General features: G+C 35.8%; 1 pseudogene; it reads right to left on the reverse strand.

The window, feature by feature from the left end:
* Positions 1-6,271: 6,271 nt before the first annotated feature.
* The window catches only part of LOC101053847 (U3 small nucleolar RNA-associated protein NOL7 pseudogene), a 53,335-nt pseudogene continuing 34,142 nt past the window's right edge, over positions 6,272-25,464 (reverse strand).

Here is a 25,464-nt window from a genome sequence, read left to right on the forward strand (position 1 = left end):
TTAGCCTACATAATATATTCACATTTCAAAATACTATTTTCCTTTTTCTCTTTCTGTCACTTTTTTCTTTCTCTGCTTTATTTAAAAATGATTTGTAATTAATATTTTGTTTTCCAGTATCAACTGAAAAGTTTGGTTTATTCTAATTTTGAGCATCACTCAAAAATGTTTATTTTACTCATAATTATGGTGATTGACTTTTGGGGCAGTTTATATCATCTTGTTTGAAAAATGTGCAATATTGTTTATTTATGTTATCTTGATAGAATTATTATCTGAAAAGCCTCTATCTCGTTAATGGAGTATGTGTACTACTTAATGGAAAAAACAAGATACCCTGTGATTTGTCATCAAGCCTTAGACAGGGAGGTTGTGTTTTATTTGATCTTGTTAGCACATTTTGTTCTTGTTGCTCATTTGTATTTGTATTTTTTAAGCAGTCTATCTTAATTGAATTTGGTTGACAAAAATATTCTGTTATTTTTATTTTCAAAATCATAACAGGGACTGCATGATTTAGAAATTTAAATTGCTGTAATGAAAGAAATAAAATGTTATAAATTGGGAAATAATGAAGTGTGAAAACAGATAACAATTTGGAATAATACTGTAAAGCATATGCAGGCAAAAGATTAAGATACTTAAAATAATTTTCAATAATGGCAAGACATGTAATAATTAAAGACTACCAAGTCTTGGTTAATTTTGATCATGAATCAATTTTCTTTCAAATTTGCTAAAATTGAAGAGACATTATGAAAAAGCTAACTGAAAAAGCTCCCTTTTGGCAGGTATTTGTCTTGAAAGTAAAAAGTGTTACATACCAATTTTTAGGCTGCATTAAGAACAAAACACATCTGCTGAAAGGTCATTAGATTCCTTGCAAGACTGGTTAAAGGTCTTTAAAGCATCTTAGTAAAATGGACTTTCTTTGAATGAATTTCCAAGAAGGTCTAGCATGCTCATTAGAGTCCATCAGGAAATTGCTCAAGCATCATTTCAAGAATGCTAATGTTTTTCCCAGAGGGTCAGCTAACCGCATTAGACCACAAAGTTACATCCCATTTTTGAAGTCTCTCTTTTCATTTTCTTTTTAAAATAGCTTTTGCTCTGTATGTTTAAGATATACAACATGGTGTTATAAAACACACACACACACACACACACACACACATATATATATAGTAAAAACTTTACCTTACTCAAGCCAATCATCTCACATAGTTACCAATTGTTTTGGTTTTGGTTTTGAGTCAAGAGCAGCTAAACCTACTCATTTAGCATAGATCTCAAATAAAATACAGTTTTATTTTCTCCGGTCCTTATGTTGTACCATTAGATCTCTAGACTTATTCATTCTACACATCTGTTACTTTGTATCCTAAGTCCCACATCTCATTTCCTTCTACCGAGTCTCCTCTTTCCTGGGTACCACTGTTTGGTTTTCTTCCTCTGGACAGATGCTCCTCAGCTTATGATGGAGTTATGCCTTAATAAACCCATCATTAGTTGAAAAAATACTAAATTGAAAATACATTTAATACTGTCAACCTACCAAACATTGGGGTTCAGCTTAGCCCACTTTACATATGCTCAGAACACTTATTTTAGTCTACAGCTGGGCAAAGCCATCCTTCACAAAGGCTATTTTATAATAAAGTGTTGCATATCTCATCTAATTTATTGAAAACGGTACACAGCAGAATATAGTACCTGATGTTTAGCCTCATGATCACAGGACTCACTGCTAATGCTCGGCATCACTCCAATGCCCAGCCACAGCCCAGAGAGTCTTCTGTACTGTTAGCCCAGAAAATATCAAAATAAAAAATTTAAAATGAAATTCCTACTAAATATCTATCACTTTTGCACCAATATAATGTAAAAATATTGTGAGTCAAACCATCATAATCCAGAAACCATCTGCGTATTTGACATTTTTTGTTTTGTATTCCTCCTATAAGAGAGATCATGCAATATTTCTCCTTTTGTGTCTGTCTTATTTCACTTAGCAGAATGTCCTCCAGGGTCATCCATGTTGTGACAAATGACAAGATCTCATTTTTTTCTCAGGGCTGAATAATATCCCATTGTACACATGTATCAAGGTTTCTTCACCCATTAATCCATCGACTGCCACTTAGATTGTTTTCATATCTTGGCTATTGTGAATAATTTTGAAATAAAAAATAGGAGTGTAGATATCTTTAGGAGATGGTAATTTTATTTCCTTTGGCTATATGCTCATGAGAGGGATTGCCAGGTCATACAGTAAATCTAGTTTCTTTAGAAACCTTCATACTGTTTCCATGATGATTACATCAATTTGCATTCCCATCAAGAGTGTGCGAGAGTTCCCTTTCTCCACACCCTCTTATCAACATTGATCTTTTGACTTTTGGATAATAATTATTCTGGTGGGTATGAAATGGTATCGTTAGTGGAATTGATTTGTATATGCCTAATGATTAATAATGTTGAGCAGCTTTTTATATATCTGAAGTTCCTCTTTTAATGCAGATAAGTTTGTTTTTGTAAAGAAAGGTATATATGCATTTTGTGCTGGTGTCACGAACTGAACTTGAGTCAATCTATATTAACATTTCTTGTATTTGTGCAAATTAGACTTATGTACCTATGCAACAATCCTACATATTCTTCACATGTACCTCAAAACCTAAAATGCAATAAAATATATTAAAAAAAAGAACACACATTAAACCAGATTTGTTCATAAACTGATATTCTTTAAGCTTCTTGCTTTATTAGTGCAGATTATCCAGGCGAATTCGTATCACTGTGAAAATGACTTCATTTCAGGAAAATTTGTATTTAAACTTGGGCTTTTCCAGCATATATATTGCTGTATTTGTCATTTAAAAATATGGATAGATTCTATAGTATAGACAAAATTTACTAATATAACACATTTTTTGTTGATGTTCAAAATAAATTTTAAGGGTCATATGTAAATATTAAACATACCAAAGACAGAAAGTAACTTTATCTTCTGAAGATATTTTATAAAACTTCAGAAATGAATTTTGGACTCCTTCGGTTGTCTCAGTACATATATATATATATATGTGTGTGTGTGTGTGTATGTGTGTGTGTGTGTGTATACACATACACATCATCATCATATATTCATATATCAGCATATATCTATATATGGTAGTGTTTACATTATGATTTAATTTACATTATGACATATACACATACATATTGAGACAATTGAAGATGGTATATATATATATATATATATATATATATATATATATACACACACTCAGAACAAAACAGGTGCAAGTTTGAGGGAGAGGACTTTATGTACACATTTTCTTTCATACATAGAACAGGAACTTTAAAATACTTAATTAAATGAGGTTCATCTTTGACTATTATGCTTCAATCATCTTCAGTTTTACCCATGTGGTTTTATATGATTAGACCCTGGTGCAAAGGAGAGCTGATTTATATTGACCTTTGTGAGTAGTTATATCTCCATAAAAACAAAACAACTATAAGGTATCTGGCAACCATTCTAAGTAGTTTTGCAAACAAGGTCACCTATACATAGATATAAATATAGGTATAAATAATATTTTCATTAGAATCAATATAAACTCTAGCAATGACACTACCTGCAAAGTTGGTTTGATTTTTCACAAATCTGTTGCTGTTAGAATGTTAAAAAATTAACTCAATGCCTTTTAGCAAAGGACAACGGTGGTTCTTCTAAGCCTAACCCATTATAAAAGCAGAGTTGAGGCCAGGCATGGTGGCTCACGCCTGTAATTCCAGCACTTTGGGAGGCCAAGGTGGGTGGATCACAAGTCAGGAGTTCAAGATCAGCCTGGGCAACACCTGAAATCCCGTCTCTACTAAAAGACAAAAAATTAGCTGGGTGTGGTGTGGGTGCCTGTAATCCCAGCTACTGAGGAGGCTGAGGCGGAGGAATCACTTGACCCCAGGAGGTAGAGGTTGCAGTGAGCCAAGATCGCGCCACTGCACTTTAGCCCGGGTGACAGATGGAGATTCTGTCAGAAAAAAAAAAAAAAAGCACAATAAGAAAGTAAACTATGAAAAACCATGCTTCCTGATGTTTCTTCTAGAATATCTGGTCTGTGACTTCGAATGCAGAGCAGCAACATTCAGGAGAGTGTTAAAGAAGAGCAAAAACATCAGATGATGACAAGACTGAATGAACAAAAACATCAGATGATGACAAGACTGAATGGTTCAGTTAATATATTTTGTAAATAACAATATAAAAATGAAAAAGCATAGACACCTTTATTGGGAGTGTAGTGCATAAGATAAGGACTTGTTGTAACTCTTTAGCAGACAATTAGAAGGTTTTATGGATAGCGCATGCATAGAGGGTCCTAAAATCCACTTGTAAAGTCAAATAAATGCACAGATATTAGAAAACTTAACTTCTCTTTTTAATTCAAATAACATTTATAATGTGCTATCAGTCTTACCTATTCTGTTACATATCCCTTTTATGGAAACAAACTAAAATATATTTTAATTGGCATACAGGTTAATTATACACTTTTATAAAGTCACTAAATAATAGTAGATACCATTTATAAAATTATAAATATAATCTGGAAAATATATTTCTTAGAATGTCTGCTTCTTACATCTATTTGCCCCTTAATTTAAATGTTATGAAGAACTAATGCATTTGCATATAGACAAGAGCACAGAGATAACAACTGTTTTCCAGAAGACTAAGCATGTTTTTCAATGTTCACTTAATTTTTTTTAAAAAAATTACCCATTGACAACGTCTGTATAGTATTAGCTCTAATGTCTGTAGTTAAATATGTATATTAGCACAGAATTAATATACTATCATTCAAACACTTATGTTGCAATATAATTGCATGTAACTTTGATTTCTAAAAACAATAGAACTCCATATTAAAAGTTTACTACGGAATTATATCAAACATGTTTAATCAGGTAAAATATCCACGAGTCCATACTAATAACAATAAGTGACTAAATACATTGTTAAATGAACAAGTTATATAATTATATAATTTTTTTAGCATGCATGATTTTATTTTGTAGACAATTTATGTAGTAAATTGTCTCATCAGCAAACCTATCAAATGGAGAGTGAAAATTATACATTACTTATTTGTTGGAATTCCATTGCAACATTAGATTTCTTACTATTTTGAGATTGAGAGGTATTAAAAGTATTGTTTTTTAAAAAGAAATGTAGATTTGTTTTACTCTTCAATATCAGTCACCTCTATTTCTGAAAGGCAATTTAAGTATAGTAATAAACAGGAGGAGTTATAGAACCAAATTACCTATATTTGATTTCTGCAACTGCCACTTACTATCTGTGAGCCCTTGGAAAAATTATTCAACTGCTTTGTGTCACAGTTCCTTCACCTATAAAATGGGTATAATAATAACAACCTCATAAGTCGTGCAAACTAAATGAACAATCTTGGGAAATATTAGCCATCATCATCATTGTTAATTTCTTCATTATTAATAATTTATATATTATTAGCAATTTATAGTTAAATTATTTTGTTGTTAATCAACATACATAAAATTATTTTCTCAAAGTGGTATTTTTCTAAAAGTTGTGCATTTAATCCTTTCAATTAGTATAATACGCTGTCTTTTGTAATTTTATTGTAGTCATTTAGCTTCTCTTAGCTTTCAGGAACATTTTATTACATCTCTCCATGTCAGTTAAGGCAGGCTGAGAGGCATTATTATTAACAGGTTTTTTTTTCTTTCTTTTTTTTTAATGTTGCTTATTGTAGTTTAGGGAATTACATTTTTTCTAAAATTTTTTCTGACATAAGTACACTCCAACACTGAAAGGTTGTTTTCTAACTCTCAACTGCATGCTAAATACTGGATCCTAGACTCTTGAGAGGTAAATGAAGCATCTATTTTAGCCGCACCTTCATATTAAATTAAAGACGAATTTTTAACAATCTGCATATTTAGGTGAAATATTAGGGAATAGTTACTAAAATGTAGAAAATGGTATAAGTAATACATGTTCGTGTCTTCATCATACTCCATTCCATAAGGTAGTAAAATACTTGTCTGTTTTTTCTTACAGAGGTTGATTCAAATCAGTTGAGAGGCCAGTTGTGTGGAGGAGGTCAGGCCGCCGTAGAAAGAATGATCCACTTTGGACGAGAGCTGCAGGCGATGAGTGAACAGCTAAGGAGACACTGGCAAGAACAAAAGTAGAGAGTCTTCATTTAGCTTTCATTTACTTCTTAGTTTTCATCTTTCTGACCATCCGCCAGCTTTTAAACCTCTTGGGATTTTGTTTTTTTCTGGATTCTTCAAGCATTATTCAGAAACTGGACAGCAGCCCTTTTCACTGGTAACTTCTTGTTGGGAAGAGACAGGAGCTTATTCACAGTAGTCCTGTTGGTTCCTGACCCATCTAAAGAATGATGTATGAAGGCTTGTGCTGCTTGTTGCGTTGAATCTCTTAGAGCTTGTCTTACAGCCTTAAGGCCAAGTAGCTTGTATTCTGGCTGATGGACTGTACTTTTTGTACGTTAACTTTCTTAGAGTCATTTCCTTTTTCACAGTCTTCATTTTTCTTTAGATATGAACTTCTTTCACCTTTCCTGGCAACTTCTTTATGTTAGTCTGGGAAACTGTCATTAGCTTCTCTAAAATAGTCTCTGGAAGGAGTTTTGTTTTCTTTTGTTCAATGAGCAGCTTCTCGTCTGGCTTCCTTTTCTCCTTCAGGATCGTTTTATCCCTGCACACGATCTCCTTCACTTGCTGGGACTCTTCTCTGGCTTCCGCTTAGGCGCTGGCCAGAGTCAGCTCTTCCAAGGCCTTGTTATCAAACTCATAGTCCCCTTCCTAGTCTTCCTCCAGCAACTTGGGGCCGGGCCCTGCTGGACTGCCAGAGCAACAGCCCGTGCTCCATCTCCTCTTCCAAGGCCAGCTGGCCCTTCTCCACCATCACCTTCGAGGACACCAGAGCGCTGGGTCGGAACTGCACTATGGCCCTCGCAGCACTGGATCCAGATTGTATAATTTCTGTGTAATTCTATGGTTTTGCATAATTGTCTAGGCACTTATTTTTATGTTTATTGTGTTGTGGTGTGAGAGTATGGTTAGTATAATCTCATGTTTTCTTTCTTTCCTTTTTTTTTTAATTTGCCCAGGATTGCTTTCTGCTCAATTGCATAGTCAATTTTACAGTGTGTGCCATGTGCAGATGAGAATAAGGTATACTCTGTTGTACTGAGGTGGAGAATTCTGTAGCTGTCTATTAGCTATATTTGGTCACATGTTGAGTTCAGACCCCAAATATATTTATTAATTTTCTGCCTCAATAATCTGACTCATACTGTCAGTGAGGTGTCAAAGTCTCCCACTATTATTGTGCCATTATCTAAATCTCTTTGTAGGTTTTTAAGAACTTGCTTTATGAATCTGGTTGCTCCTGTGTTTAGTTTGTATATATTTGGATTAGTTAGGTCTTCTCATTGATATGAGCCCCTTACCGTTATGAAATGCCCTTATTTGTCTTTTCTCATCTTTCTTGGTTTAAAGTCTATTTGTCTGTAACTAGAACTGCAACTTTTTTCTGTCTTCTTATTTCTATATTCTCAGTAGATTTTTTCTCCTTCCTTTCACTTAGGACCTACGGGTATCATTGCATGGGAGAGGGTTCCCTTGAAGACAGCATACCATTGGGTTTGGCTTCTTCATCCAGCTCGATGAGCTGTGCCTTTTAATTGGGGCATTTGGCCTATTTTAAAAGTTAGCATTGATTTGATTGATAATATTGTGAAGATTTGATCCTGTTATAACAGTGCTAGCAGGTTATTATGCAGACTTGTTTGTGTGGCTGCTTCACAGAGTCAATGATCCATGGCTTTAAGTGTGTTTTTGTAATGGCTACTAAGCATCTTTCCTTTCCGTATTTAGCACTTCCTTCAGGACCCCTTCTAAGGCAACTCTGGTGGTAAAAAATTCCCCCAGCACTTTGGGTGGCCGAGGTGGGTGGATCACAAGGTCAAGAGATCGAGACCATCCTGGTCAACATGGTGAAACCCCGTCTCTACTAAAAATACAAAAATTAGCTGGGCATGGTGGCGCGTGCCTGTAATCCCAGCTACTCAGGAGGCTGAGGCAGGAGAATTGCCTGAACCCAGGAGGCGGAGGTTGCGGTGAGCCGAGATCGCGCCATTGCACTCCAGCCTGGGTAACAAGAGCGAACTCCGTCTCAAAAAAAAAAAAAAATTTCCCTCAGCATTTGGTTGTTTGTAAAGCTTCTTATTTCTTCTTCACTTATGAAGTTTAGTTTGCTTAGATATGAAATTCATGGTTGGAAATTCTTTTCCTTCAGAATGGTGAATATAAGCCCCCAGTCTCTTCTGGCCTGTAAGATCCCTGCTGGAAGATCTGCTGTTGAGCTGATAGGATGACCTTTGTAGGTGACTTGCGTCTTCTATCTAGGAGCCTTTAATTTTTTTAATTATTTGATTTTGGAGAACCAGATTACTATGTATCTTGTTGATTAGCTTTTTGTGTGACATTTTGCAAGAGTCCTCTGTATTTCCTGAATTAGAATGTTGACCTCTCTAGGGAGGCTGGGGAAATTTTTATAAATAATATATTGAAAGAAGTTATTCAAGTTGTTTAGTTTCTCTCTTTCTTTCAGGGACATCAGTGAGTCATACATTTGGTCTCTTCATATAATTCCACACTTCTTGGAGGTTTTGTGTTTTCTTCTTTATTTTTTTTTTCTTTATTTTGTCTTTACTGAGTGATTTTGAACAGCCAGTGTTCAAGCTCTGAGATTCTTTCCTCAGCATGGTCGATTGTGCTGGTAATACTTTTGATTGCATTCTGAAATTATCGAAGTCAGTTTTGCAGCTCTATGAGATATTTCTTTTTTTAAAAAAATGTCCATTTTGCCCTTCATATCCTGTATTGTTTTGTTGTATTCCTTCAAATCTTTGAATTAGATTTCAGCCTTCTCAATAATCTTCATTCTTATTCATAGTCAAAATTTTATTTCTGTTATTTCAGCCATCTGAGTCTTATTAAGAACAATTACTGGGAAACTAGTATAATCTTTGGGAGACTAGGAGACACTGGCTTTTTGAGTTGCCAAAGTTCGCGTGCCGATGCTTTCTCATTAGGCTAATACTCCTTCAATCTTTGAAGTTGATGTCTATTGGATAGATTTTATTTATTTTTTTGTTGCTGCTTTTATCTTCTTTGATGTTCTTGGGGGTTTGATGACTGAATAAGGTAGGTTTACTTGACTAGCTTTATTTCTGGAAGATTTTAGGGGGTCAAGGCTCAGCTCCGGATTCCTGTGCTGTGTGCTCTAAATCTGGAGTGCGAGGTGCTGATATTAGCCCCCCTGATTTGTTCTCTGGCACCTTGATGTTAGGAACCTGCTGTTCTACAGAGGTCAAGGTGTTCTCTGACTGCTGGTCACAACACTGATGGGCGGGGCTAGTCAAATGCTTTGTCTGGTAGTGGCAATAGAATCCCTGCTCACTTAAATGTGTCAGTAGCAGTAGCAGTATAGTCTAGTGCACATTTGTCAGCTGAGGAGGGTTGCTGGCAGGCATAGGGTGCCAGCCCGCTTGTGGGTGTTTACAGTGGCAGCAATGGTGGCATGGTATGAAAGGTAAGAGATGAGTCCACTAGTGTCTGTGTGGAAGCAGGAAACCAGTGGGCATGGACTGGTGGTCTCTATGCATGTGATCACATGGGTAGCAATGGTGGCACAGGGAAGAGGGCAGAGCTACTAGTCTCCTGGTACACCTTCACATTGGCAATGGCATTGCAGCAGGGTGCACTGATGCCAACAGCTGTGGCATAGTGGTAGGCTCATGTACACATGCACCAGCAGGGACATGGAGACAAGGTCCACCTATGTGCATGTATCATGTTCAAGCAACGTGGGGGGTGGCCATGGGTAAGTGCGTGCTTGTAAAGCAGCACATGGGAGGCTGTGGTGCAGGGAAGATGCTGGTGAGCTGGTTTGCACTGGCAAGTGCCATTCTGCTAGGGCTTTCTGGTAGTGAGGTATGGTCTTCCAGTTCAGGAGCCCCAAGGAAGCACCCTTGCTGGACACCTGAGGCTTCACTGCAAGCAAGTTTGACCTGGCTAGGGCCCCAGAAGAGGCCAGCAGACAAAGGGGTGCTCAGGTCAGACCAGATCTGTCTCACGGGAAAGATAGCCCTTGCTCTGTTCAGCTTTGACAGTTCTGCTAAGGCTAAAGTCTCCTAGGGAATCATGGCAAAGCTGGAGCTGGGTATCGCTGGCTGTGTTTCACTACAGGCATTCTTGCACCAAACCCTCTAGGCTCTGCACTGCCTGGAGCTCTGCCCCTCCCTCCTCTCTAAGCAGCTCTCCAGTGTGCTAGTTTTTGTACTTGTTTATCAAAACCACATGCAGTTTTCTTTTCTGGAATTTAGAAATTTCTGGCTTTTCCCCTTCAGTGAATTACTTGGTGACTTTCCTCACAGATGTATGTTTCTTGTTTGTAAAATAATCTTGTGCAGAATATAAAGAATGTTTCAAATCAATAATAAAAATGTAGAAAATCAATAGAAAATTCAACAAAAGGAATCCTGAACAGATATTTTACAAACAAGAATATTCAACTTGTCTTTATGAAAGCGTAATTTAAATTTACTCGTGATGTCAATATACGGCTACTAAAGTCTCTAATAAATAGATAAAAATAAATTAATGTCAATTGTGAAAAAAAAATGTTGAACAACTGTAATTCCGCTTTGAAGAAAACAGTGAAAATAGTAACGTAACTCAAGGAAAATGTTTAGCAATATTAAACCAACAAAACTGTGTGTATATATTATTTAAACCCCACACACAAAAATCTTAATTGCACCACTATTCACAGAAGCCAAAGATTTAAATTGACTGAAACATCTGTCAGAAGATATATGGAAAATTAATTTATGGTAAATTAATGTAATGTGATAATATACAGAATTGAGAATTTAAAAACCAAAATTATCAACAACACCATTAACGAAGCTCATAGCCATGTTAAAGAAATGATGCCAGACACCAAAGTGTATTGGCTGTTATATAAAATTAAAAATAGGCAAAGGTAATATAACATTTTAGACTTCAGAGAGTGATTGCCCTTACACAAGTGGTGACTACATAGATGCAGGAGAGAGTTAGAAAATGCTGGCAATTGCCCTTTCATGATCTAAGTGCTGAATACATGGATTTATTCACTCTTTAAAAACATATTACATTGAACAGTTATAATATGCAATTTTTAGTATGTATGCTATACTTCAATGAAATGAAAAATAATAGCTTAATGTACTATCTTTAGGGTTTTTTTGCTCACAATCCAAAACTGATTATTGACTACCTCCTTTTGCTATAAAAGTAATATTATTATGTAATATTCCTAGATTTTATTATTAAGTTAAAGATAGTATTTTATGGCCGGGAGCGGTGGCTCAAACCTGAAATCCCAGCACTTTGGGAGGCCGAGGCGAGTGGATCACAAGGTCAAGAGATCGAGTCCATCCTGGTCAACATGGTGAAACCCCGTCTCCACTAAAATACAAAAAAATTAGCTGGATATGGTGGTGCGTGCCTGTAATCCCAGCTACGCAGGATGCAGGAGAATTGCCTGAACCCAGGAGGCAGAGGTTGCGGTGAGCCGAGATCGCGCCATTGCACTCCAGCCTGGGTAACAAGAACAAAACTCTGTATCAAAAAAAAAAAAAAAAAAAAAAAAAAAAGATAGTATTTTATGGATAAAACACAATATTTTAAAAGATGTATAGTTGCTCTTTTTCTCACAGTACCAATAATTAATGCATACTGATAGAATATAGTTTTTTAAATATATTACATTAAAGAAGCCATTTTACACATTATTTTAGGTCACTAACAATGACAATAGCAATTGATTTGTAAGACTCTTCTATTTCATCTTGGAGATTATCATTTCATAAAGAAAGCTATCATTAAAAAATCAGATTTAAATTTTCAACAAGAAGAATGGAAAGTTTTACATTCAACTTTTTTTTCACTTTAGTAATTGCCACAAAAGTGGAACTGTCATGTTCAATTTTCTTTTCTGTTATCTCTTTTATGAGACAAATGTCAAAGAAAACATCTTCCACACTATTAAAAGTATAATTGGACTAGATTTATCCTTGAGTTTGATTTGCTAATTGTCCCGTATTCTTTCTTATTGAAATATCTTTTTCCCCCTAAAAGAAATATAGAGGAGTACTGGATGTAAATTGCCTGTCGCATCTATCAAACTTTAGTGCTACAATTGATGACAAGAATTTTCCAGAAACAGAGAATTTTGTGTAAGTTGACGATTACAAAACAATTTAGCCAGAGGCTGTCAACATATAAGTGAATGCATCTTTATATGTGATTGTCTGTTAGTTAATTAAATTGTCTCAACTGTTTCAAACTTTCATATGTAGTTACAAGCATATTTTATGTGTGTACCAATATTTTAGGTACACAGATCATCAAATAAAAGTTGCCTCAACTGGACAATTTCGTGATTAGGACAAGGTACTCACTGTGTATCTACTTTTAATTGTTCACTTTCAGACATTTAACATACACATTGAGTGTTTACTGTATGTTGGACAATTCTGTAACTACTGAATATGCATGGCAGATAAAATTAACCAAAAAAGGTCCTTATAGAACTCTTACTCTGGTATCCTAGATGTATAATGCTCAAGTAAACTACTAAGCTATCATTTTAACATGACATACATTTTTTTTCTGACTCGTAGAGCAGCCGAAGATATATGCTGTTGTTCTACATGCAATGTAGGATGAGACTTCCCTTGTTATGTAGTAAAGTGAATTCAGAGCTTTCCTCAGCAGTTGTGTCAGGACCCCCATGAGTGTCTGTAATATTTACAAGGACCACTCTTTTCTGGCTTTGTTGGGGCCAGGTGACTTCCTGCTTTCCATGGAACATTATTAAAATCTATTCATTATATACAACATAGTGTCTGCAGTAAAAGACACAGAACATTAAAACAATAAAATTTTTTAATTCAGGAATTGAGGAATTACTTCAACAAATTTAGTATTTATCAGCCTGTATTTCTAATTACCTTTTATGATTCTGTCAATTTTATCACTGTAACTAATCGTTGCTATCGTGAATGTTCACTCTGGTTGGAATGTTATGGCAAGAAATGTATTTAACCTTTCACAATAAACAATTGTATCATAGGTAAAGTAATATAATATTTCAAAGTAAGATGTGATAAGTTAAAAATAAAAATTATATACCCTAGAGCAATGAATAAAAAGAAGCAGAGTTGAGAGTCCAGTATTGGAGATGAATCAATCATAAAAATTACTACAATAATAAAAATAAAGAAAAATATTTTTAAAATGTTTACAATCTATAAAGAGTATAGAGTAAGATGTTAAATTAATAAAACTATATTGAATTTTACATTAAATATAAATCACATGAATCTACTCAAAGGAAATAATTTGCCAGAGTGAAAAAAATCCACTTTATAATACTTTTAAGAAACTCATTTAAAATATAAATATAAAAATTGATTAAACATAAAACAAAGGAAAACATTTATTATAGTAGGGCAAAACTAAAAAAATCTGAAAGGGCTATAGTGATATCAAATAGTATGAACTTGAAAAAACATTATTAGAGAAAAAATTTATAATAATAAAGGTGTCATTTTATTAAAAAGCAATAGCAATCCTAAACATCTTTTGTGAAATTACAGATGCCAAAATATATAAAGCATTATTAACATGTGGAAAAAATGGACAAACTGGTAATTATAGTTTAGTATTTCAACACCCTTCTCAATAACTGATTAAAAAAGAGAAAATCAGAAATCATATAGAATATTTGAACAATTCCTCAAGCCTGTAATCCCAGCACTTTGGGAGGCCGAGGCGGGTGGATCACGAGGTCGAGGGATCAAGACCATCCTGGTCAATACGGTGAAACCCCGTCTCTACTAAAAATGCAAAAAATTAGCTGGGCATGGTGGCACGTGCCTGTAATCCCAGCTACTCAGGAGGCTGAGGCAGGAGAATTGCCTGAACCCAGGAGGCGGAGGTTGTGGTGAGCCGAGATGCGCCATTGCACTCCAGCCTGGGTAACAAGAGCGAAACTCCGTATCAAAAAAAAAAAAAAAAAAAAAAATATTTGAACAATTCTTTTAATTGACCTTAGCCAATAGATGTTTTATTTTATTAAACCCAAAACTATAGTAGTATGCATATTCTTTATATTGCACATGGCATATTCATTGTCATAGATTATATATTGTGCTACAAGACTCAAAAAATTAAAATATACAGATCATTCTAATCAGAACAAATTTAAATTAAATTATCAGTAACATAAATTTACTTGGAAAATTATCACATATTTAAATATATGATGCAAAAATACATCACCCATAGGAAAAAAAGGAGAATCTGTAATAAATTAGAATATATTTTGGATTGATTAAAAACATATCATAATTTGTGGGCTATAGCTAGTGATGTGTTCAAAGGAAAATGTATAGCTTAAGTTCTTATGTTAAAAAAAGAGGCCTATTTCTGTCAATAATCAAACCATCTATCTTAAAAAGTATATAAAAAACAAATTATTGGGGGAATGCTGAGAAGATGGCCGCCTAAGAACACCTCAGGACTTCAGCTCCCAGTGAAAGTGCAGACGGTGAGTGGACGCCGCATTTCCAGACGAACTCTTATTGCCCACAGACCAGGAGATACCCAGGCAGAGGGGTCGCCAGCGTCGCAGTCCCAGCCGGTGCGGCTGTTTTGGCCCCTGTGGGGCTGATTCCGCCCGTGTGGCTGCTGTGACCACTCCCTGTTGCTGCGGTTCTCCGTACAAAAGCCACTGGTCTGGGAGCCCTCTTAGCTGGCGAGCAGAGCCCTGAGACGGCAGAGCTGCCCAGTCAGCTGAAATAGCGAGCCAGGCCAGGAGATTCCTAGGCAAAAAATCCGCCAGGAGCCGGCGCCGCAGTTCGAGCCGACTCCGTGAGTCGCGGCACGGGAGATCCCGGCGCCTTTTCAACAAGGGACCGGAACACGGGGTCGTGCAACTTAAAAGAAAAGACTCTGAGTCAGGGAGCCAGGTGATCAGGCTCGGTTGGTCCCACCCCTCCACCCCCAACAACAACGAAAACAAAAACAGTAATTGGAAACCCTCTGGGTTGAGCCCTCCAAACCAAGCACAGCTGAACCGGGACAGTCCGGCTCCGTGGGGGAGGGGCTTCCGCCATTACTGAGACTCTCCACCGCTACGGAGGCAGGCTGCCGTTGCCGAGGCAACCTGCCACAACAGAGAGAATCCGCCATAACAGAGGCGGGGCCACCGTTGCCCAGACACTTCTAACTATGCCCATATAAAAAGGACTACAGGGAAGAGCTCAGGGCAGCTGGGCGGAGCCCACAGCAGCTCAGCAAAGCCCCTGCGGGCAGGCAGTGGCTAGGCGTGCTGCTAGCTGGGCGGATCCGACCTGAAAGAAAAATCAGAAAAGGCAGTAGTACAACGGAAACTCATAAAGCTCCAACTCCCTGGGACAGAGACAGACAACAGGTGGATAAACCCACAAAAATGGGAAGAAACCAGCGTAAAAAGGATGAAAACTCCTGAAACCAGAACACCTCTCCTCCTAAAAGGGATCACAACTCCTCACCAGCAAGGGAACCAGACCGGATGGAGAAGGAGGGTGATGAAATGACAGAATCAGACTTCAGAAGGTGGGTAGTAAGAAACTACAATGAGCTAAAAGAACATGTTCTAACCCAACGCAAAGAAAATAGGAACCTTGAAAAAAGATTGGACGAACTGCTGACGAGAATGGACAGCATAGAGAGGAGTATAAGGGAATTGATGGAGCTGAAAAATGCAACATGAGAACTTCGTGAAGCATGCACAAGCTTCAACAGCCGAATTGACCAAGCAGAAGAAAGGATATCAGAGGTCGAAGATCAACTCAATGAAATAAAAAGAGAAGGCAAGAACAGAGAAAAAAGCACAAAAAGGAATGAACAAAATCTTCAAGAAATGTGGGACTATGTGAAAAGACCTAATCTACGTCTGATAGGTGTACCTGAATGTGATGAAGAGAATGAATCCAAGCTGGAAAATACTCTTCAGGATATTATCCAGGAAAACTTCCCCAACCTAGCAAGGCAGACCAATATTCAAATCCAGGAAATACAGAGAACACCACAAAGATATTCCTCAAGAAGAGCAACCCCAAGGCACATAATCGTCAGATTCACCAGGGTTGAAACGAAAGAGAAAATGCTAAGGGCAGCCAGAGAGAAAGGTCGGGTTACCCACAAATGGAAGCCCATTAGACTCACAGCAGATCTCTCAGCAAGCCAGAAGAGATTGGGGGCCAATATTCAACATCCTTAAAGAAAAGGACTTTCAACCCAGAATCTCCTATCCAGCCAAACTAAGCTTCATAAGTGAAGGAAAAATAAAATACTTTGTGAACAAGCAAGCACTCAGAGATTTCATCACCACCAAACCTGCTCTACAAGAACTCCTGAAAGAGGTTCTACACATATAAAGGAACAACCAGTACCAGCCACTCCAAAAACACACCAAATGGTAAAAGAGCATCAACACAATCAAGAATCTGCATCAACTAACCAACAAAACAGCCAGGTAGCATCAAAATGACAGTATCAAATTCACACATAACAATACTATCCCTAAATGTCAATGGACTAAATGCCCCAATCAAAAGACACAGACTGGCAAATTGGATAAAAAGCCAAAACCCATTAGTGTGCTGTATCCAGGAAACCCATCTTACATGCAAGGATACACAAAGGCTCAAAATAAAGGGATGGAGGAAGATCTACCAAGCAAATGGAGTGCAAAAAAAGGCAGGAGTTGCCATTCTCATCTCTGATAAAATAGACTTTAAAGCAACAAAGATCAAAAGAGACAAAGAAGGACATTACATAATGGTAAAAGGATCACTGCAACAAGAAGAGCTAACGATCCTAAATATATACGCACCCAATACAGGAGCACCCAGATACATAAGGCAAGTTCTTAATGACTTAAAAAGAGACTTAGACTCCCACACAATAATAGTGGGAGACTTTAACACCCCATTGTCAATATTAGACAGATCAACCAGACAGAAAATCAACAAGGATATCCAGGACCTGAATACAGACCTGGAACAAGCAAACCTAATAGACATTTACAGAACTCTCCACCCCAAATCCATAGAATATACATTCTTCTCAGCACCACATCACACCTACTCTAAAATTGACCACATAATTGGCAATAAATCACTCCTCAGCAAATGCAAAAGAACAGAAATCATAACAAACAGTCTCTCAGACCACAGTGCAATCGAGTTAGAACTCAGAATGCAGAAACTAACTCAGAACCGCACAGCTTCATGGAAACTGAACAACTTGCTCTTGAATGTTGACTGGATAAACAATGAAATGAAGGCAGAAATAAAGCTGTTCTTCGAAACCAATGAGAACGAAGACACAACATACCAGAATCTCTGGGACACATTTAAAGCAGTCTCTAGAGTAAAATATATAGCAATGAGTGCCCACATGAGAAGAAAGGAGAGATCTAAAATTGACACCCTATCATCAAAATTGAAAGAGCTAGAGGAGCAAGATAAAAAAAACTCAAAACCTAGCAGAAGACAGGAAATAACTAAGATCAGAGCAGAACTGAAGGAAATAGAGACACAAAAAACTCTTCAAAAAATCAATAAATCCAGGAGCTGGTTTTTTGAAAAGATCAACAAAATAGACAGACCACTAGCCAGATTAATAAAAAAGAAAAGAGAGAATAACCAAATTGATGCAATAAAAAACGATAAAGGGGATATCACCACAGATTCCACAGAAATCCAAACCATCATCAGAGATTATTACAAACAACTCTATGCACATAAACTAGTAAACCTGGAAGAAATGGATAAATTCCTGGACACCTGCAACCTCCCAAGCCTAAACCTGGAAGAAGCCGAAACCCTGAATAGACCAATAACATGGTCTGAAGTCGAGGCAGCAATAAAGAACCTACCACCCAAAAAAAGCCCAGGTCCAGATGGGTTCACAGCTGAATTCTACCAGACATACAAAGAGGAGCTGATACCATTCCTTCTGAAACTATTCCAGACAATCCAAAAAGAGGGAATTCTTCCCAAATCATTTTATGAGACAAACATCATCCTGATACCAAAACCCGGCAGAGACTCAACAAGAAAAGAAAATTTCAGGCCAATATCCATGATGAACATAGATGCAAAAATCTTCAATAAAATACTGGCAAACCGATTGCAACAGCATATCAAAAAGCTCATCCACCATGATCAAGTAGGATTCATCCCGGGGATGCAAGGCTGGTTCAACATACACAAGTCCATAAACGTAATTCACCACATAAACAGAACCAAAGACAAAAACCACATGATTATCTCGATTGACGCAGAGAAGGCTTTTGACAAAATTCAACAATGCTTTATGCTAAAAACCCTCAATAAACTAGGTATTGACGGAACGTATCTCAAAACAATAAAAGCCATTTAGGACAAACCAACAGCCAATATCATACTGAATGGGCAAAAACTGGAAGCATTCCCTTTGAAATCTGTCACTAGACAAGGGTGCCCTCTCTCACCACTCCTATTCAATATAGTACTGGAAGTTCTAGCCAGAACAATCAGGTAAGAAAAAGAAATAAAGGGTATCCAAATTGGAAAGGAGGAAATCAAATTGTCTCTATTTGCAGATGACATGATTGTATATCTGGAAGACCCCATCCTCTCAGCCCAAAATCTCATGAAACTGATAAACAACTTCAGCAAAGTCTCAGGATACAAAATCAACGTGCAAAAATCACAAGCATTCCTATACACCAGTAATAGACTTCAAGAGAGCCAAATCAAGAACGAACTGCCATTCACAATTGCTACAAAGAGAATAAAGTACCTAGGAACACAACTAACAAGGAACGTAAAGGACCTCTTCAAGGAGAACTACAAGCCAGTGCTCAACGAAATAAGAGAGGATACAAACAGATGGAGAAACATTCCATGTTCATGGTTAGGAAGAATCAACATCGTGAAAATGGCCATACTGCCCAAAGTAATTTACAGATTCAACGCTATTCCCATCAAGCTACCAATGACCTTCTTCACAGAACTGGAAAAAAACACATTAAACTTCATATGGAACCAAAAGAGAGCCCTCATAGCCAAGTCAATTCTAAGCAAAAAGAACAAAGCAGGAGGCATCACACTACCAGACTTCAAACTATACTACAAGGCTACAGTAATCAAAACAGCATGGTACTGGTACCAAAACAGAGATACAGACCAATGGAACAGAACAGAGGTATCAGAGGAAATACAACATACCCACAACCATCTGATCTTCGACAAACCTGACAAAAACAAGCAATGGGGAAAGGACTCCCTGTTTAATAAATGGTGTTGGGAAAACTGGCTAGCCATGTGCAGAAAGCAGAAACAGGACCCCTTCCTGACACCTTACACCAAAATTAACTCCAGATGGATTAAAGACTTAAACATCAGACCTAATACCATAAAAACCTTAGAAGAAAATCTAGGCAAAACCATTCAGGACATAGATGTAGGCAAGGACTCCATGACCAAAACGCCAAAACAATGGCAACAAAAGCCAAAATAGACAAATGGGACCTAATCAAACTCCACAGCTTCTGCACGGCAAAAGAAATAGTCAGTAGAGTGAATCGGCAACCAACAGAATGGGAAAAAATTTTTGCAGCCTACCCATCTGACAAGGGGCTGATATCCAGAATTTACAAAGAACTAAAGCAGATCTACAAGAAAAAAACAAACAAGCCTATTCAAAAATGGGCGAAGGATATGAACAGATACTTTACAAAAGAAGACATACATGAGGCCAACAAACATATGAAAAAATGCTCATCATCACTGGTCATCAGAGAAATGCAAATCAAAACCACATTGAGATACCATCTCACACCAATTAGAATGGCGATCATTAAAAAATCGGAAAACAACAGATGCTGGAGAGGATGTGGAGAAATAGGAACACTTTTACACTGTTGGTGGGAATGTAAATTAATTCAACCATTGTGGAAGACAGTGTGGCGATTCCTCAAGGACCTAAAAATAGAAATCCCATTTGACCCAGCAATCCCATTACTGGGTATATATCCAAAGGATTATAAATCATTCTACTACAAGGACATGTGCACACGAATGTTCATTGCAGCACTGTTTACAATAGCAAAGACCTGGAACCAACCCAAATGCCCAACGATGATAGACTGGATAGGGAAAATGTGGTACATATACACCATGGAATATTACGCAGCCATCAAAAACGATGAGTTCACGTCCTTTGTAGGGACATGGATGAACCTGGAAACCATCATTGTCAGCAAACTGACACAAGAGCAGAAAATCAAACACCGTATATTCTCACTCATAGGTGGGTGTTGAACAATGAGAACACACGGACACAGGGAGGGGAGCACTACACACTGGGGTCCGTTGGGGGGAAATGGGGGAGGGGCTGGGGAGTGGGGAGGTGGGAAGAGATAGCATGGGGAGAAATGAAAGATACAGGTGAGGGGACGGAAGACAGCAAACCACACTGCCAAGTGTGTACCTATGCAACAATCTTGCATGTTCATCACATGTACCCCAAAACCTAAAATGCAATAAAAAAAAAATTATTCCCAAGGCTTTTTGATTTTAATTATTAAAATTAAAAATTTTAATAATTGATATAGAAAATAGACAAAGGAAAAAATGAATAATCCCAAAGGCTGTTTTTGAAACAAAATTTTAAAAAATTGATAGTTCATCAGCTAATCAGGTAAGATAAAGAGAAGACACAAATAAGCAGTATCAGCAATGAGAGGGAAGACCTCACAACAAGCTTATAGACTGTAAAAGAATCATAAGAGAGAATTATGAGGAATTTTATTCTAATCAACTTGATAAGCGAGTTGGAAAGTCTCCTTGAAAGATGCAGATAGATAAAATTAACTTAAAAAGAAACTCAAGCTTGGATTAGTAATTAAAAACCTTCTCACAAAGAACACATAAACCAGATGACACATCAGTGATTTCTATGAAAAAATCTGAGAAAGAATATCACTCATACAAAAACTTCCTGAAAAGTAAAGGCAGAAGACATATTGTTTAGCTCATTTTATAAGGTTCACATTATCATTATAAACCAAAGTCATTCCAACTGAGGAAAACCACTAAAATACATGCAAAAATCACCAACAGAATATTACCAAATAGAATTCAATAATAAAATCAAAAGGATAATAAATCAAGTATGGCTTAATATTTGAAAATTCATCCATACTATCCACAAATAAAAAGTTCCACCTACTTAAAGAAAAACAAGCCATATGTACATCTAAACAGATGTAGAAATAGTAATTAAAAATGCAACCTGACACCATTTTTTAAAAATATAATTTTAGAAGTCTCAGCAAATTAGAAATAGAAAGGAACTTTCTTTAACAGGTAAAGGTCATTGATAAAAATCTCATGGCTAGTGTTACACTCGTGGGAAAATACAAAGTTATTTCCTTCTGAGATAAAAAATAAGGCACGGGCATCTGCTCCCAGACCGTATACTTAACACTGTATTAGTGATCCTAGCTATTTTGATTAAGCAATAATAATAATAACAATAATAATAATAATAAGGACATACAGATTTTACCTATTGAAAGAAATGAAAAAACTGTCTTTATTTATAGATGATACGATTGTATACTTAGTGAATCTTAAAGAATCTCCAAAATAGTCACTAGTATCAAGTTTGCAAGATTTAGTGTAAGTATGAAAATTTCATTTTTCTTTATACTAACAATTATCAAGGGAAATTAAAATTTTAATATAGCATTTTTTCTTATGATGTTTTATGGGGCTGATAATACATCATTTAAAATAGCATAAATGTAAAATACTTCAAGATACATTTAACACAGTATATGCAAGATGCTTTCACTGAAAACTCAAAATATTGCTGAGAGTAATTACGGATGTCCTAAATAAATGACAGATGTACCATTTTCATAGGCTGAATAACCAACACACTCCTGATAACACAATACTAATAGTTATTATGAGAAAAGCTTATTCTTAACCAAAATTGTAGCAAACTAATTCCAAAACTATAAAAATGCAAATACGCAATGACTATATTGGATTAATCTCAAGAGGACAACGATATTTTATTATTTTAAGAATTTACAGTGAAATTCACACGAGAGATTAAGTAGTAAAATACTATGATATTTTCAATAAAAATACATGTAGCAAAATGCAATATAAGTTCATAATTACAGAGCAACTCTCCAAGTAATACTGGAGTCATAAATGTTGTTTAGGAGGAAATTCAATTGTCATTATTCTACGAATATCAACTGTATACATTTTAAAACTAAACAATACTATTAGAATAAAAATATGTAATATTTCTTAATATGTGATTTATATACAGACGTTAGTTGCAATTCTGTATTTTCAAAATAAACTAATATTCTCAAAGTAAACCATGAGAATAATACCAAAGAATACATATGTTTTGAAAAATATAAGAGTATTTTAAATATTTTATGAGGCAAATGGTGTAAATTTTTATAGAAAATATAAAAATCTAAAGAATTAGGAAAAGATTCATGTTTATGAATAGAAAAACAAGTATTGTAAAGATGCTGATTTTTCACAATTCTCTCCACTTAATTGTTTTAAGGCAATTCAAGTAAAAACTGCTAATATATTTGATAAAATATTTCAAAGATTTGTGTGAGAGATACATAAGACAAGAAAGCAAGACATTTTTGAATAGCAAAGAAAGAATCCTTGCACTACAGGATATCAAGACTTATAAAACCACAATAATTAAAAGGGTATTAATTATAACATAACCTATTCAACTGCGTTCCATTAACCACCTGTGTTAATGGAACGTAACTGAATAATTTTATGCATAGAATATAATTCAGCTACAGTCTTTTATGGTTCTTTGTAGCATGGCAGAGTTAGCTTGGAAGTTCAGTAAAAAAATAATTATTTTTATTAAATAGAACAAGAAAATATTCTTATAAAATAGAGCAAGAAAATATTCATATGAAATAAATGTACTTGGATTCCTTTCTTACATCATAAATAAAGTTAAATATATATAAATCAAGAATTTAAATGTAAAAATAGTATTTTAAGAGATTTTTGTAAAATTTAATTGATGTATTTCTGAGCTTGTGGTAGTGAAGCATTTCTTAAATAAGAAAAATTTGCCATTTATACAATGACAACAACAAAATGACCACAGGGATGACATTGAAATGTAAAAGCCTCTAAATCAAAAGCATTTTATAGAAATTGAAAATACAAGTTCGATTGTAGGGAAGGTTATTTGTAGCATGTATAACCAATAAAGAACTATTTTTAAAAAACTCCTACAGATCACTATGAAAATAAAAAACTCAATCATGTTTATGACTACATAAACGGAAATTGAAACCAGAACAAGATTTGATTTCAAAAATTTTTCCAGACAAAAATCAAGTATGACAGCATCATGTGCTTGCAGGAATGTGATTAATCACAAACTCATATATTGCAGACTATGCTGATATTATATACAGCAAGTTTGTACAGCTACTTTTAAATATAATTTTACATTATCCTGGAAATTTTAGATTTTATACCTGTTACTATCCATGATTTTCACTGTTGAATACACATAAAAGAAAAACAAATATAAATGTATTCTAGGATAATAAGAAAGTTAATAGCAACATTCTTCAGAATAGCAGAAATATGCTCATCAACAGGACAACAGCTAAAACAGGTGTGAGACTTTAAAACAATAAAAAATTAAAAATTAGCTACAGCTATATCTGATAATGTTGATGAATCCTTTTAAAAATCCTGAAAGACTACATAAAATGTGATGCAATTTTCAAAAATAAAAATTTCTAATATGAAAACAAGACACCTCATAGTAATAGCTAGAAATGTAACCAAACTAACATTTTTAAGAAAAACAAGGACAAAGACAGAGTTAAGATCATTGTTATCCTGGGTGCTTGCAGGAAGAAAAATAGAGTTGGTTCATATCATATTGGAGTAAATAAACTATTGTCAATATTTTATTTGTCATGTTGGGTCAGTGGTATATTGATAAAATATATATTTTATCAAATAAGTAAAATAAAATGAATGACAACTAAATAAAATTTAAAAATATATATAAATATATACTCACCCAACATGACAAATAAATAAAGTAAAAAATATGTATATTTTTATGACACCATGTCTTGCTCGGTTGCTCAGGCTGAGATGCAGTGGTGGAATCTCTTCTCACTGCAACCTCTGCCTCTTGGATTCAAGCAATTCTTCTGCCTCAGCCTCTCAAGTAGCTGGGATTACAGGCACCCGCCACCATGCTCAGCTAATTTTTTTGTATTTTAGTAGAGACGGGGTTTCACTCTGTTGCACAGGATGGTCATGAACTCCTGAGCTCATACAATCTGACCGCCTTTTCCTCCCAAAGTACTGGGAGCCACTGTGCCAGGCAGATAATTATATTCTTAAAAGCAAACAATTATAAACGTATTTGTATTCATGCAAGTGAGCAATGCATTGATCAATGGTAAAATAATGTCAGGAATTAGATGAATAGTCCAATGCCTCAGAAACCTAGAAATTAGGAATTCTCACACACACACACACACACACACACACACACACACACACACAGATTTTTTGGGGAATAATTTCAAAACCTTTCATTATATTGTCACGACTTTCCTCTGCAACTTTATTTTTTGCCAGTCTGTGCCTAATGTTGCATGTTGTACACACACCAAGTCACTTTTATTTTTTCTAACATATAGTCCTTTCTCTTCATGTCATTTGTCTTTTTTGCCTTTACACGTAGCTCTTTTATCTAGCTCATTTTGTTCATCCTTTTATTTTATTTATTTATGTGAGATGAGATCTTGCTCTGTCACCCAGTCTGTAATACAGTGATGTGATCATAGGTTACTACAGCTTTGGACTCTCCTGGGCTCAAGCAATCCTCCTACCTCAGCCTCCCAAGTAGCTAGGACCACAGGCATATGCCACCATGTCCAGCTAATTTTTGTATTTATTGTAGAAATGAAGTCTCACTACGTTGCTCAGGCTGGTCTCAATCTCCTCACCTCAAGCAATCCTCTGGCCTCGGCCTTTCAAAATGCTGTGATTACAGGATCAAGCCACCACAGTCGACTTTTCATGTTTTTATAGTTTAGTTCAGCTTCTATTTTTTTAAAAGACGTCTTTGGTTCTTTCATTTCAAAAAACATATCTAATTCTGTGC

Source organism: Saimiri boliviensis, chromosome 3 (assembly GCF_048565385.1).
Source record: "Saimiri boliviensis isolate mSaiBol1 chromosome 3, mSaiBol1.pri, whole genome shotgun sequence".
Classification (NCBI taxonomy): Eukaryota; Metazoa; Chordata; class Mammalia; order Primates; family Cebidae; genus Saimiri; species Saimiri boliviensis.